At 37.5% G+C, this 15157-nt stretch overlaps 1 protein-coding gene across 5 annotated transcripts in view; it reads right to left on the bottom strand.

Moving 5' to 3' along the window:
- LDAH (lipid droplet associated hydrolase) overlaps positions 1 to 8398 on the bottom strand; it is a 96156-nt gene extending 87758 nt beyond the window's left edge. For all 5 annotated transcript variants that reach the window (XM_060169673.1, XM_060169672.1, XM_060169674.1 and 2 more), the window contains exon 1: positions 8347 to 8398. The gene's annotated coding sequence lies outside the window, so the exon portion shown is untranslated. The remainder of the gene's footprint in view (positions 1 to 8346) is intronic.
- Between the last annotated feature and the right edge of the window lie 6759 nt (positions 8399 to 15157).

Below are 15157 nucleotides of genomic sequence, written 5' to 3'. Positions count from 1 at the left end.
TGGCCCCGCCTTCAGCCGCCACCTACAAGCAATTTTAATGATCAGTTTTGATAAGCAGCAAGACTTAGCCTGGATAAAAACCATGCGTACAGTGTAGATATAATCTGTACAACTTAGGCAATCCTTACTCAGCTAAGCATAGGTGTTCATCTGCTTATATTAATGGGTTTCTAACTTTATTTAGAAAAGAATTTTTTTCCAATTAAATCTTATACAAACCTAGACAATACACAAAACTGAAAAGCAGCATTTGACGACTATAAATGAGTCCCTCACTCAGCTTTAGCATCCAAGTAATGTCTGCATTTTATTTTGGCTACTCAGAATTCTACTTTATCCATCATGTAAGAACTGCACATGATAAAAAAATTTTTTAAAGAACTCGTTGCAATGTCCAGGTAGTCTTCAATGAAACTACATTACATTTGAAAAAGAGATAGTAAGATACTTTTCCTTCCAAGTTAAAGCACAAACAAAATCTAAAAATAACTTGTATTATTTATCATGTATATAAGGCAGATAAGAAGCTGCTGAAACTTCTTCAAATGACAAAAATTTTATATATATTATTATCAAATATAAGTTGTGACCCATGTTATTGTCCCACAGTTACACAAAGCAGAGCGTACACTCTGCATGTACTGCACTTTGACTGGCAATTAATTAGTGGTATTCCTGGGCATAGTACTAAACCTACTTGTAAAGTATTTAGTGACTAGACAAGTGAGCATTAAATTTTTAAAGGCCCAGGGAAGAGATACAAAATTTGTAATTGTTATCAAAACACAATATAAGAAGTACAAATACATACAAAATTGGCAGCGGAAGCTTTATTCCAAGTTTTTTTTTTTAATTAGGCTGGTAGCAAACTTTGACATGCTGGTGATCTCTGTAGTATATTAAATGTTTGGTATATAATAGAAGTGAGTCTAGGAGTTGTTTTAAATTAGAGAGGCTTTTTTAGTTTAAAATGTACATTAGGGCTTCCCTGGTGGCGCAGTGGTTGAGAGTCCGCCTGCCGATGCAGGGGACACGGGTTTGTGCCCCGGTCTGGGAAGATCTCACATGCCGCGGAGCGGCTGGTCCCATGAGCCATGGCCGCTGAGCCTGCGCGTCCGGAGCCTGTGCTCCGCAACGGGAGAGGTCACAACAGTAAGAGGCCCGCGTACCGCAAAATAAAAAAAAAAAAAAAAGTACATTAAAATTAAGTTTGATCCTGAAGTGGGTAGGAAGGTGGGTGAAATAGGTGAAGGGGATTAAGAGGTACAAACCTCCGGTTATATAATAAATAAGTCACAGGGATGTAATATGCAGCATAAGAAATATGGTCAATAATATTGTAACAACATTGTATGGGGACATAAGTAAAAAGAGAAATAGACAAATCCACAAGCATAGTGAAAGATTCTAACACACCTCTTAGAATGATAGAATGAGCACAGAAAAAAAATCAACAAAAATATATATATTTTGATTGACATAATTAATATTTATGTTAACATAATCAACATAACTGACATATATAGAACTCTACACCAAATAAGTGCAAAATGCATATCCTTTTCAAGTGTACATGGAACATTTACTAAAACTGACCACATACTTGGCCATACAGCAAGACTCAACAAATTTCAAAGAACTGAAATAATATAGAGGATGTTCTCTAACCACAGTGGAATTAAGCCAAAAATAAATAACAAAAATAATAAGAAAATCTGCCAATTTTTGGAAATTAAGCAATATACTTCTAAATAACTGATGAGGGAAAGAAGAAATCACAATGCAATTTAGAATAGAATAATGAAACAAATAATGAAAATATGATATATCAAAATGTATAGGATACAGACAAAGGCATGAATGCAAGAAAATTTAAAGTCTTAAAATACTTTCTAAAATATTTTCTAAAATAGTAGGAAAAAAAGGCTGGAAATCAAGGATCTAACTATCTATCTTAGGGAGTTAGAAAAACTAAATGAATCCAAATAAATAAAATAGAAAAAGTAAAATAACAAAAAATAGAAATTAATGGGATAGGAAAAGAAAGTTTACATTTGAAAAGATTAACAAAGCTAAAAGTTTGCTCTTTGAAAAGACCTATAAATAAATAAACAAATCCCTGAGAAGACACATCAAGGAAAAGGGCACAAATAACCAATATAAGAAGTGAAGAGAAGATATCACTCCAGATTTTATGGACATTAAAAAGATAATAAAAGAATATTATGAGGAACTTTATGCCAATAAATTTGATGTGGGCAAATTCTGAAACAAACACAAAAAGGCTAGAAACATCTTTATAGTCCTATATCCAGCAGACATTGAATTCATAACTCCTAGTCCAGATGAGAGTCAACATTTAAGGAAGAAATAATACCAATCTTACAGAGTTGGCCAGAGAACAGAAAAAGAGTGCCCATTTATCAACTCATTTTATGAGGCCAGTAAACCCTTGGTATAATACCTGACAAGGGCATTATAAGAAAGGAAACATATGGGACAACCTCTCTCAGAAACATAGATGCAACATAGATGTTTCTCTCAGAAACATCTATGCATAGATGCACCTATGCATAGACGCATAGGTGGGTGTGATATGTTCACTGGGGGCAAGAGTCTTCTGGAAGTGAGAGTCCTCTGGAAGTGAGAGTCCTCTGGAAGTATCTTTATTCACAAGTCTGATGACTGATGCTGCTTTCAGATAGGTTGCTGGCCAGGAATATCTATACGTGTCCACTCTGTATGGTCTCTCCACATGGACTATTTTGGGCTTGTTCAGAGCATGAGAACTAGGTTCCAAGAGCAATTGTCTCAAGAGGAACAGACTGAAACTGCATCACCTTTTAAGACCTAGTCTCAGAAGTCACACAGCATTACTTGCATGTTAGCCACAAGCTTACCTATATGCAAGGGGAGCAAAGTGGACCTCTCTAAATAAGGGAAGTATCATATCATATGAATAGTATGTGGTATGGGAGTTATTGTTGTGGCCAACTTTGGAAAACACAATCTGTCAAAATAGGTTAAACAAAGATTTTAGTTCTGCAGACGCTTTCAAATTATATTACTAAGAAGATTGTGAAAGACAGAGAAAACACAAGATTTCACTAGAGTTAGGAAGCTATCAAAATAACCTAAGCAAGAAATAAGGGCAAGAGTGGGAAAGGAGTGAATGAGAGACTGAAGTCTTGGTAATAATTCTGTAAGGGAATCCAGGGAAGGGAAAGTGACAAAGATGACTTGGATTCTGATGCTAAAGATGAGGGGAATGGAAACACTACAATTCTATCATCAATAAGCAGTACCATTACTTTTAATTCTTGTAGTCTTTGGGCATAAAATATCTCACTCTTTAATTTGTATTTCTCTGACTACTAGTATACTTGAACATCTTTTCCTGTTTGCTGGCCTTCTGGACTTCCTTTTCTGTGAATTGTCTATTCATATCCTTTGCCTGACTTCCAAGTGGGTTATTTATCATTTTCTTATTGGTTTGTGAGACGACTTCATATATTGCTGATACTAACCCTTTTCTGGACTCCTATATTTAACATATAGCTTCCTAGATGTTTATTGTAATTTTTATTATTCTAGTTTTTACATTTTAACTTTTAAGCCATCTATATAAGAATTCAATTTTCTTTTTCTTACAATAGAGAGCTACTTGTGCTAATCCTATTTAATTTTTAAAAACCATCTTTTCCCCACTTTTTCATATATTAAATTTTCATACTTACTGGGAAATACGTTCTTAATCACAGTGCTATAATGTCAATCAATCTGGCAATTGGGTCCATGATTAATTTTTAATTATTTGGTAAGGGTAGAAATCGAACCAATAAAACCAAGAATCAACATTACCTAAATCTCAAGTATGGCCAGTGAAAGTTACCTGTTGTACTTAAAATCGTTAGTGTTATTCAAGGGAAAAAGGGGGAAAGGAGGGAGCTTTCTGAATCTGGAACTATATCACAAAACTCCTTTAAAAGTTTTAGTAAGCAAATGTAAATTTTTCATTTCATTTTTGCTTCTTGGTTTCTTTTTTCTAGAATTCCAAAATTCCCACTCCACCTGCTAGTGGGATACTACAATTTGCCATTTACCAAGGCCTAAATTTCCTTCTTCATTTCCTTCCCCATTTCCCTTTTATTAGGTTTCTAATAAGAAACTGACTGAAACAAGGAGAGAAAAATTACATGTGTTCACTTTTCTTCTGCTAATTAAAGCAATAATTCTGCTCAGAAGATTAAAATCTTGAGTAAGATGATTAGTTTATATGCACAAATAATCCACAGCTATCATTAATTTTGCTCAGAAATTACAGGGATATTCAAAGTAATTCTCCTTAAACAATAAAATACTTTATAAAAGTAAGAACCAAATGTAATTATAGAATTGAAAAGTATAATACATTTCTAAAAACTTGGTGGATGGGTTCACTAGTAGAGTTAAATTGACAGAACAGGATCAGTGAACTTGTAGACACATCAATAGAATTTACTAAATCTAAACAAGACAAAAACAGACTTTTAAAAAAATGAGCAGGATCTCAGGGACTGGTAGGAAAATAACAAATGGCCCAACGTTTGTATAACCAGAATCCCAGGGAAATAGAAGAAAGAGTATGGGGCTGAAAATGTTATAAAAAACAATTGATAAAAACCTCTTTAATTTGGCAAAACACATAAAACCTACAGATTCAAGAAGCTGAGTTAACCCCAAATAGGATAAAACCAAAGAAATACAATACAAGGCATATCATAGTCAAACTTCAGAAAACCAAAAACAAAGAAAAAAATCTAAAAAGCAGCCAGAGAGAAATGACATATTACCTACAGGTGAACAATAATTTGAATGTCAGCAGATTTCTCATCAGAAACCAAGGAGGCTAGGAAGAAGTGGCGAACGTTTTTCAAGTGCTGAAGGAAAGTAACTCTCAATCCCAAATTCCTTACCAGAAAAAACTACCCTTACTATCCATCAAGAATGAAGGAGAAATAAAGATATTCTCAAATGAAAAACTAAAGGTATTTGTCTCTAACGTATCTACCTCTCAAGTAAGATCTCTTAAAGGAAGTTCTCCAAACAGAAAGGAGTAGGTGAATAAGGTTTAACTTCAGATAAAAAAGAACAATGGAAGAGGTAAAAGCAGTGGTAAATATAATGGATTATGTTTCTCGTCATTAGCTCCTTCAATAATATTTCATGGTTGAAGCAAAAGTTTAATGTGGTATTCAGTGTATGTAGAGGAAATCTGATAATTACATTTTAAAAATGGAAAGGGTAAAAAGATGTAAATGTAAGTGAGTTTTCTACACTTCACTTAAGGCAGTAAAATGTCAATACAAAAGCAGGCTGTGTGATGTTATGTATATATACTGTCATACCTAGGGCAACCATGAAAAAAAGAAGTATACTAAGAGATATACTCAAGAATGTAAATAAGTCAAATAAAATTCTAAAAAGCATTTAAGTAACCTACAAGGAGGCAAGAAAAGAGAAACAGAAAAATGATAACAGAGGAAACCAACAACAACAATAAATAATAAAATGCCTGAATTAAGCCTTAACATATCAATGATTATTTTAAATACAAATTGTCTAATTATACTGGTTAAAAGGCAGAGACTGGTAGAATGGATTTAAAAAGAAACATGACCTAACTATATGTTGCCTAAAAGAAACTCACTTCAAACATAATGACATTGGTAGGTTGCAAATAAAAGAATGGGAAAAGATATATCACGCTAATATTATTATTTTAAAAAAGCAACAATGGCTATGCAACTATCAGATAAAGTAGACTTTAAAGCAAAGAAAATTACTGAACAAGGAGGGACATTTCATAATGATAAGATTAATCCACCAAGAAGACATCCTAAATATATATGCACTGAACAACAGACATTCAAAATACATAAATCAAATACCAATAGAGCTAAATGGAGAAACAGAAAATTCCACAATTATAGTTGGAAACTTTTAGCAATGGAAACATCTACTAGACAGACAATCAATAATATATGGAAGAGCCTAACAATACCATCAACCAACAGGATATAATTGACGTGCAATTGACATCCAACAACAGCAGAATACACATTCAAGTGCCCATGGAACATTCACCAAGATACACCTCATCATGAGCCATAAAACAAACGTAAATTTAAAAGAACTAAAATCATACAGCTTATGTTTCTAACCATTATGGAATAAAACTAGAAATCAGTAACAGAAAAGACAACAGGTAAATCTCCAAATACTTGGAAACCAAAGAGCACACTTCTAAATAATCCATGGGTCAAACAGGAAGCTGCAAAGGAAATTTTAAGAATACATAGAACTCAATGAAAATGAAAAGACAATACACCAAAATTTGTGAGATGCAACAAAAGCAATGCTGAGAGGGAAATTTATAGCACTATATGCTAGCATTAGAAACAAGAAAAGGTCTCAAATTAATAATCAAGAAACTAGAAAAAAGAATAGCAGAATAAACCTAAAGCAAGCAGAAGAAAATGATGGAGCAAAAATCAATAAAATTGAAAACAGAAAAATTAAAGTGCTAGTTCTTTGAGAAAGATCAATAAAATCAATAAACCACCACTGAAAAAGAGAGAAGATGCAAATCACTAACATCAGGAATGAAACAGGGGTTATCACTAAAGACCCTACAGAATACTATTGCCCTGATACCAAAACTGGACAAAGACAGTACAAAAAAAGAAAACTACACGGGAATTTCCTGGCAGTCCAGTGGTTAGGACTTGGCACTTTCACTGCCTGTGCCTGGTTCAATCCCTGGTCCCTGGTCGAGGAACTAAGATCTCACAAACCATGCAGTGTGGCCAAAAAACAAACAAAGAAACCAAATAAACCTCCAAAACACAACTACACACCAATACCTCTCATATCTATACCTTAACAAAATATTAACAAATAGAATCTAGCAATGTATAAGAAGAATTATGTGGGATCTATTCAATGTATACTCAACATTCAAAAATCAATCAGTGTAGTCCACCATATCAAGATGCTAAAGAAAAAACATATGATCACATGAATTAACTAAATGCACACCCTATGACACAATAATTGTACTATTGGGCATTTTTCCTAGAGAAATGAAAACATATTCACAGAAAAACCTTCAAGCAAAGATTCACAGCAGTTCTATTTGTAACAGCCCATAAGTGGATACTATGCAAATGTCCTTCAACAAGTGAATGGTAAAACCAACTGTGGTACAACCATACCATAGAATACTACTCAGCGATAAAAAGGAACAAACTATTGACACACTCAACAACTTGGATGCATCTTAAAGGAATTATGCAACCTGTCTCGTGTAGAAAAATAAAAAAAAAACAAGGGTGACAGTTTACAGTAAGGCCTATGTGTGGATGAAAAGCAGCATGAGCACTAGGTGTCTGCTGCAAAGAACTTCAAGAGAGCTGTGAAAGTCAGTGTACGGGTCATTCTTTAAAGAGTTGATGTTTACTAAGTGCCTATTACACATAAAGCACTGTTCCAAGTGTTGTATGAATTATCTCAGTTAATAAAATAATCTTATCAAGTGGCTACTAATGTACCCCATTTTATACATGAGAAAAAATGAGACAGACTATTTCTGAAAAATACCATGATGCATGGCACTCAGTAGAGGCAACAAGACCCGCAATTGTTTCCCCAAAATGCTGCACTTCAAATTCAAGGGAGCAAGCGCCGTTTTGACCTTGGCGCCACGGAGAAATATTACAGCAGCTAGAGTGAACCTCAAATAACTGGCTAGGGGAGTGTCAAGTTCAGAAATTGGTGCAAGAGTCAGTTCTCAAGGATACCTGGTGTAACAAATTTGGGAGAGGCGTGGGGGAGGAAGTTGATCCTGATGAGAAACTCGATTCCAAATCAAAAGAGCCCGTTAATGGACAAGGTTGGAAACTGAGACCCAGGGAGGGAAGAAAGTGACTTGCCCAGGTCTACAGGCTTGGTTGGTACAAGAACTCAGACCTTTGGAGTCCCCGGCCCAGACTCTAGTCACTTTTAGTCATTTCTGCCCTGCCAGTCGCCCAACGTCCTGGACCTTACCCCCCAGAGGAGCCGCCATAAGACTCTCCACAGGCGGGCTACAGTTAGCAGAACAAATGGTACGTTCCCGCTGGGCAAGCAGCCAAAGGGGCTCCCGGCCAAAGTGGCCCCGAACCCCCGAGCGGTCGCAGCCGTCTGGCTAAGGACAGCACGGGCTCTGCGAGGAGCCACAGAGAGGAAGGGTTCCAGCTCCCGCGTGCCTGCCCGGCCGTTCTTTCTCCTACAAAGTCACCCCGAGCGTGGGAGGCAGGTCCTCACCTGTCAGCCTAGAAGGCAGCTGGCTCGACCGTGGCCGTCTTGGTTAGGCGTCACCGGGACGGGAAGTCCCGCCTCCCTCTGACGTCATAGCGCCGCGCCGCGCCGCGCGCCGCTCGCCGCTCCCGGGAACTGGTTCCTTTACCAGACGTGATGTGTTGGGGTTTGGGAGGTTCTTCACCCTGGGTTAGGCCCTGTGGCCCAGATCCAACGAGACCGCTGGGAAGCTGTCGCTACGCTGAAACTTTCTCTTCCCTTTCATATGAATTTCATCCGCCTCTTATTTTAGTCATCCTTGATACACTTCAGCTTCCCTTTCTCCAGTTCTCTCCCATGCCCATGTTTCCCTTCATACGTTACTGGTTGCATCTCTTCCCTTCCTTTCCCCACATTCACAGGCAAGTTGGTTCTCAGTTGCCCTGTTTATTAGCATTAATATGCCCAGCCTGCCCAGCCTCTGCTACTCGGCCCTTTAGCAAAATGCTGAAAATGCCGATTCCAGAGGTATTTCGAGCTTACCACATCCGAACTCCATGAAGACAAAGGTCATATTCATCTTGCGAACTGTTGGCATCTTCAGCACCTGGCACGTAATAGGTGAGCGGCATATATCTGTTCAAAAACGCAACAAAGAAAACAAAGTAGTTTTATAGCCAGGGGTCGAAGCGGACTAGTAAACTGGCAAATCAGTAATCTCCCCCACACATAGAGGAGAAGACTTGATGCTTTTTCATTCAACATGTCAGTGATAGGCACCACCTTCCAACCAGTTGTTGGAAGTTGACTGGTACCTCTTATAGGCACCACCTTCCAACCAGTTGTTGGAAGTTGACTGGTACCTCTTATAGGCACCACCTTCCAACCAGTTGTTGGAAGTTGACTGGTACCTCTTTATTACCTTCCGTGCTTTCACTTAACTTCCTAAATAGTTAACCCAATGAGTTTAGAAGATGCCACTCACTGTGCTAAGAGCTTGTCATGAATCAACTCATTTTCAATCCTCACAGCAACCGCAATGAAGTCAGTATTAACGTGTGACCATAGAGTCTGGAAACATAGACAAATACACAAAATAAGTGAATGATTACATTGCAGTGACATTACATGGTATGTTCAAGGTGTTGTCCCTCGTTACTAATGCACAACTCAATGTGTGCAAAATTCCGATGAGTGTGGTTCAAATGCAGCAGTTCTTTCAATTCTTGCATATGCATTTATGGTGCATTGCTCAAGTGATTTGTGTCTCTGATTTCATTAAATAAGACTGTGCCAGAAAAGTTAACCAAAGGGGTTCCATTTTTTTTTAAATCTATCTTTCCAGACCTTTGGCCAGTCTGTATTATTATCTCCATATTATTTGCTGTTCATATAGTTTCTACTTTCTACCTTCTAGGCACTTATTAGGATCACATTTCCCTTATAGTTCAGGGGTGGGGAGTGGAGGAAGGGAGGGACCAAGGGGATGTGAGTAATTCTGGCCAATGAGTTGTGAGGAGAATGCTGTGTAACTTCCAGCTGAGCAGTTGATTTCTTGTGTGAGATGCTCCAAAACTTCACTTTTTCCTGGTGAGGTGATGGCAACATTTGAATGATGTCTGTCCCAAGAGCCTGTGTCCTTCAGTAGCTGCTGCTACATAAAGCCTATTGACCATCCTGTGACGAATACTTTGGAGAAAGAAAGAAACCTCTGTTGTTACTTTTGGTGTTCTTACAATTAGCCTGTCCTAATTGATACACAGGGACAGCCACACAGAGAGGATCTTTTTTCTCAGGCTCTTGATTTTTAATTCTAAATACTCAGGGGAGACTTTCTGATTGCCTCATCTTGGGTCTGGTTGTCAGCAGTTGTCCAATCATCAGTAACAAGCACTAGGGGTCATACTGTACCTTGTAGACAGGGACCCTCTGCTACAGCTAAGGGTATTTTAGTAAGCAGGCAAACATTCCACAAAGGTGTCTACTACAAGCAGACATGGCTATAAAATTAGACCATTGTATCTATTTACAATGATTTAAAAACAATAAATGAAATTGAAACAGTTTCACCTTTTACAAGAATTTTAGACTCTCATTACTCATTCAATGTTTATTGACTACCTATTACATTCCAGACACTCTTCCAGGCACAGAGGACTCAAAGGCAACCCAGAGAGAAAAACACTTGCTCTCACCAAAACCCAAAATAAACAAATTAAATACATTGATATATAGTGACAGTGGAAGAGGAACTAAAAGGCAGGGTAAAAGAGAGTGAGGAGTGCATTCATTACCTACTGCTGCTTAACAAATTACCCCAAAACATAGCAGCTTAAAACATTTATTATCTCACACAGTTTCTGAGGGTCAGGAATCCCGGAGAGCTTACCTGGAGCTCAAAGTCTTTGAGGTTTCAGCCAAGCTGGTTGGTCAGGGCTGCAGATATCTCGAAGCTCCACTGAGGCTGGAAAATCCAGCACTAAGCTCAGTCACGTGATTGTTAGTCAGCCACTGTTCCTCACTGGCTGTTGGCCAGAGGCTGACCTACTCCAGGGGCATCTGGGGACTCATAAAAGCATTCAGGGGCTGACTCCGCATTTCATTAATCTAGCAGTGTCCACAAAGAGTTGCAGTGCAGGGTCTTCTGACTGTTTAACTTCATGACTGCATGGCAAGGAATAATTTACGGAAAGAAAGCTTCAAAAGGTAAATTTAGGCTTATGTAGAATAATTATTCTAATTATGGAACTCTAAGGAATGTAAATTACTAGAAGGAGAGACTTTTGTCAAATGAGAGTAATGGCTAATATTTCCTGAACATTTACTGTGCCAAGTTTTGTGCTGAATGCTTTACATAGGTCTAGAAGGGAAAGAGAAGTTTGAGGACAGAGTTCAGAATGATGGTCTCAGATAAATGGTCCCCTCTTTGCCCAAACCATATGGATTCATGTCTGAGTCCTAGCAAGAGAAGGATTATGGCAGGAAGCAGAAAGAAGAAATTTCCCACAAAATCTCTGAGAGATTTTGGCATCCCAAGGCAATGCAGCTCAGGAACCACTGTGACAGAGTACCAAGGAAACCTGCCTTCTGTTGAGCAGGGAAGCTGTGCAGTGTCCCGTGGACAGGGGATGATTTAAGGAGACTGTCAACCACATGTAGCACTTACAGGGAAGAAGTTGCAGGGGAGGTAGTGTCTCAGACTCCTGCCATTTCATGGGCAACATCATTGAAGAGGAAGAGGAAAAAAATAAAAAGTTTGTATTTCTGATATGGCCCAGATCAACTATGCAGGGATCTTTAAAAACAGCTCCTAGAAACTGCCACAGCTGTTGGGAACACTTTAGCAGAGGTAAGAGAGTAGTTGGGGACACTTTGCAGATGTGATTGAGGGCCCACAATAGCAATGAGAGTGAGACAGAGTGGTAGGTAACACTTAGATCTTTATGATAGGAAAGAATATTTCTTTTGTGTATGTGTGTGTGTGATGAGAACTTTTTAAGATTCATTCTCAACAACTTTCAAATATGCAATACAATATTATCGACTATAGTCACCATGCTGTACATTACATCCCCACAACTTATTTATTTGATAATTGGAAGTTTTTACCTCTTGACCCCCTTCACCCATTTCACCTACCTCCAAACTCCCTCCCCTCTGGCAACCACCCATCTGTTCTCTGTATCTACGAGTGTGGTTTTGTTTTGTTTCGAAAAACAGGAAAGAATATTTCTGGTGGATGTTATGAGAATGTTAGAAGGACCTGTACTTATTAATAAAGTATGTTCCCATCTTATTATTTCATTACACAGAAAGTTGAAACTCTTGGTTTAGACACCCTTTGAATTAAGATATGTAGATTGAATATTATATAAAAAGGAACAAGAGAAAGAAAAAGAAGAGCAAGGAAATAAGAGAAAAAAATATTTATTTCTAAGTGTAGAAGACAACTAAGATTTATCTTCAATATATATTCTAGAGAGAGTATCAGTGAATTTTGAATTGTTGGTTGTAATAGTGAATTGGTTCTAATAGTGAATTTTCTCATTTGTAAATCTTTAAGTGTAAATAATTCTAAATGCTTGTAAAAATGCCATTGCTCCATGCAGCCTCCTTACGATGGCTCTGGTGTACCCTGAGATCTACATAAATGTCTTTTTTCAAACATTTTAGGTCAAGAAGTCCACATAATGATTCTCTTAAACATAAATTTAAAATCAGTAGCTAAAAATCGACAAAACCACATTTAACCCCCATATTATAGTTATACTGTTCCTCCTGACCAAGAGATAGCTGGTCCTAAAAGCCAGCACCCTTGAACTGTGAGACTTGGAGTGTCTCACTATAGGACTGTTCACTGACAGCATTGCCTTCGTAGAGGCACTTGGCTAATAAAAAGAATGAACTAAAAAATATCTGGCAAACATCAACATTTAGATGTTCAGGCCATCAAAAATAATACATATATATGTATATATATACATATATATGTGTATATATGAAAGAGACTAGAATAATATTTTTATTTTAAGACTTTCAAGGTCATTCACCACATGTTATATAACTGCAACTCCAAATGTTTTACTGTTATCCATTGATATGATCAATTAGTCCCCCTCAATGAAACCATTCCATAAAGAAGCTTTTAGTGGCAGAACACGGTACGTTAAGGATAAGAAAAATATGGGAAATGTAGTTCAACTATCTCTATAAATTAAAAACAAAGTAGAGATTGGGACTAGCTACAGATGAATATCCCCTTAGAGGATAGTATGTTCCCACTTTATTGGATTCCTTGGGAACTAATTGCTCTTTTCAGCAAGGTTTTTGTGGGCTAATTATACTGCTACAGAACTTTTACACATCGTTCCTTCTGATTTTTTAATGGAGACTTTATATTCCCCAGTAAAATAAGTATGGAGTTTTTCATAAATCAAAATGTCTGTCTGTATTATCCATGTGTTCAACCGTCATAGACTGAGTAATGGCCCTCCAAAGATGTCCTTGTCCTAATCCATGGAATCTGTAAGTATTCTGCATTACATGACAAAAAGTGCTTTGCAGATATGGTTAAAATGTGTTATGGATCTTGAGATGGGGAGAGTAGCCTGGATTATCCAGGTGGGACCAATGTAATCACAAGGGTTCATGTAAAAGGGAAACAGGAAGACCAGAGTCACAGAAGCTATGTGACACTGGAAGCTGAAGGAGAGAAGAAAATGTGATGGTGAAAGCACTAGTCATAGTCAGAGAGAGATCGGAAGATGCTATGCTGCTGGCTTGAAGATGGAGGAAGGGGCCACAAACCAAGGAACGCAGGCAGCCAGTAGCTGGAAAAAGCAAGGAAATGGATTCTCCCCTAGGCCTTCCAGAAGGAACACAGGCCCGCCACCACCTTGATGTTAGCCCAGTGAAGTTGATTTTGACTCCAGAACTGTAATATAATACATTTTAAGCCAATAAATTTGTGGTAATTTGTTTCAGCAGCAATAGGAAACTAATATACCAACTAAATAAAGGCTTAGACATTTCTGTTTTGTAAACAAGTGAATAATATTAGCCAGGTAGAATTCAGTCTTCAGAGTACAGGCTGTTACCCAAATCCTAAGGCTTCTCTTCTTCCAAACATGACGGAAGCCCATTTCTCTTTCATTGTTCCTCCGTTCTGCTATTTGCTGAATAAGTGCTACATCATTTTATATAAGAGACTTGAGCATCTTCGTATTTTGGAATTGGTGGTGCCGGAATCCTGGAACCAATCCCCTGTGGGTACCAAGGGACGACTGTATTCCTGTTTCATGTGACTTTTGATAAGTGTTTAATCTTGATAGAGAGAAAGCTAATTGACTAATATATGTTTTCCTCTAACGTTTGGGTTTCTTTTGGCTTAGCCATGTGTATTAGTTTTTAAGTTTATAGCTTAAAAATTCATTATGTTGTGTCCTTAAAAACTGCAAAGGAATTCTATTCTCAGTCCAAACCAACCAGACTAACATATTTGTTTCACACTCTCAGTAGCAACCTTAATGAGGCCCAGGCCTATGGTTTAGCTCTCTGTGAATTATCCAATAGAGATATTGTTCTCCACAATGCTGGGTACCACACAACAGAGGAACTAAAATGTCTACAATTCTCTTGTTCTGTTATTATGTTTTTTCTGTTCAACTTCTGCTCTCTTCGATTTAGATCCTTTTAAAAGAGTCTCATGCTTTCCTATCTTTTCATAGTCTAGTTCCTGAAAACTAAAAAGTAGTCATGTCATTAGCACAGAGTACATTTTCATTTATGGTCTTCTTTAGAATTCCTTACTAAAATTGATAGCGTTAAACCAAAAAAATTTTTTTAATGTTGAATTTCTGACATTATTAAAGCATCTTAACTTTTAGTTTAAGCATCATTCATTTTTGTAACATTTCAGAGAGGTCAGAGAACCACATTCATTTTCCTTTTCTCTCGCTTTTTTTTGGATCTTTTTTTCCCAGATGGTAAAATTGAGATATGGACCACAAAGAGTATCTCTGGGGACTGAGTGGATGCCCGAACTTTTGGCTGCCCACATCTGGCCTTCTCCCAATGCTTGGGGAAATGTTCCACATGATAAATTTTATAACATCCTAAGCATTGTGCTGGGCTTGGTTCAAGGTAACTCCTTCTAGCTGAGGAAATGAGAGTATCCTACATAAAACTGTCCTGATATTATAGACAAGCTCATTATCAAGTGCCATATTGAATAGCATGCTTTTAAGAGTTAGAAGAGGGGGAATTCACTGAACTACAAATTGGGTAAGAAGAGCTTTTGACTGAAAGAAGTTCTTGAGTCCTGCCTTGAAAGATAGCT

This window comes from Lagenorhynchus albirostris, chromosome 13 (genome assembly GCF_949774975.1).
Source record: "Lagenorhynchus albirostris chromosome 13, mLagAlb1.1, whole genome shotgun sequence".
In the NCBI taxonomy this organism is placed as follows: Eukaryota; Metazoa; Chordata; class Mammalia; order Artiodactyla; family Delphinidae; genus Lagenorhynchus; species Lagenorhynchus albirostris.
The sequence above is the reverse complement of the archived record's forward strand: the minus strand, read 5'-3'. Positions and strand labels throughout refer to the sequence as shown.